Source organism: Chiloscyllium plagiosum, chromosome 11 (genome assembly GCF_004010195.1).
Source record: "Chiloscyllium plagiosum isolate BGI_BamShark_2017 chromosome 11, ASM401019v2, whole genome shotgun sequence".
Taxonomy (NCBI): domain Eukaryota; kingdom Metazoa; phylum Chordata; class Chondrichthyes; order Orectolobiformes; family Hemiscylliidae; genus Chiloscyllium; species Chiloscyllium plagiosum.
Window position 1 is genome coordinate 21,936,287 of NC_057720.1, and position 1,827 is coordinate 21,938,113.

Here is a 1,827-nt window from a genome sequence, read left to right on the forward strand (position 1 = left end):
CATCAAGTGGGCGGCACGGTGGTACAGTGGTTAGCACTGCTGCCTCACAGCGCCAGAGACCCGGGTTCAATTCCCGCCTCAGGCGACTGACTGTGTGGAGTTTGCACGTTCTCTCCGTGTCTGCGTGGGTTTCCTCCGGGTACTCCGGTTTCCTCCCACAGTCCAAAGATGTGCAGGGTCAGGTGAATTGGCCATGCTAAATTGCCCGTAGTGTTAGGTAAGGGGTAAATGTAGGGGTATGGGTGGGTTGCGCTTCGGCGGGTCGGTGTGGACTTGTTGGGCCGAAAGGCCTGTTTCCACACTGTAAGTAATCTAATCTAAGTGTCTATTCAATCATTCACCAGGGTAATCAGGAGTAGCTGCTTTTATCTTCTGCTGTCACGTTAAATTTATGGGCACATCCAAGTGTGAATTGTGACCAGCACTGGACCACAAAATTATGTTACAAATGATTGTATCATCATAAATCCAGCACAAGGGATGCATTTAATATCTCCCCCAACATGGGGTGTGGTAGTGTTAGGCTTGATAAAATAGCATGTCAGAAACTTTTGAGGGCGATCCGTGAGAGTGAAAACCCAACTTCCATTCAGATATCTTTTTCTCCATGCTCAGTCTCCACAGCCTCCCAACATGTTTCCTCATTTTATTTTCATTCTGTGCAGTAGTCTATTGATGGTCTCGTCACACACTGGGAAAGGCATGAGTTAACATACTCTAGCAACGGAAAGGATGAATTTTCACACTTCAAGCAGAATCAAGGGAGCTTACTGAAGTTTACAAATTTAATATAGTTTTCAAACGTGGAGTGAACTATTAGAGTATCTGCCATGTGTGTGAGTGCTGCAAAAGTGTTATTATGTAAACAAATTATTTTAGTAAGAATTTATGTCATATTTCTTATTCTAATCCTGTGGGTATTGCTTTGTTATCACGTTTGATATGATAGTCCACTGGAAATTTCAGATAGATGACCCAAATCCGTAATCTATAGATAAGTAGAACTCTATGATGAGATATTGCTGATGATCATTCAGTTGTAAAAACATCATTACAACAATTCCTGCCTGTGACCATGAAAGAGCTGTCACTGGTGTGATATCTCATAGAAACCAAAATCCCTTCTCTCTCAGGTCTTTCTCATGTCGTGCAGGAAAATATTTCATTTATCAGGATCCATTTGAACAGCTGTAAATTCAATATTTATACATCGGTCTTAAGTGAAATAATTTCCATTATGGCCTCTGAGAGATTAAATTCCTAAAGTAATTCCTAACTCCATTTCAAAATCTGTCAATGAATGATCTCAGAATAGTTATAAAACAGCTAGTTATTAATTCTTACCAACAACTTTTATATTTCACTGGAAAGACTGAAGGCCAAATAATCTTGTGGACAAGAGATCAAACTATGTCTTAGCTTTAAATTGTATGAACAGTGCCAATGTTAACTCTACACAATTTTGCAAAGATAGTAATTTTCAAACTGTATGAACTGTTTGGTTATCATTAATATTTTAATATAAAATGCTTTTGAGGTGAAGCTCTGCATCAGCATTCAAGTCTGTAAGAACACGTGTTTAAGGTTCCTTTGGCCATGAATGTGTTAACTCATTTAATGGGTTAACACCCTCCATAAAGATTCTGGATTAATGGTGCTGGAAGAGCACAGCAGTTCAGGCAGCATCCGAGGAGCAGTAAAATTGACGTTTCGGGCAAAAGCCCTTCATCAGGAATACAGGCAGACAGCCTGAAGGATGAAGAGATAAGTGAGAGGTGGGTGGGGTTGGGGAGAAAGTAGCATAGAGTACAATAGGTGAGTGGGGGA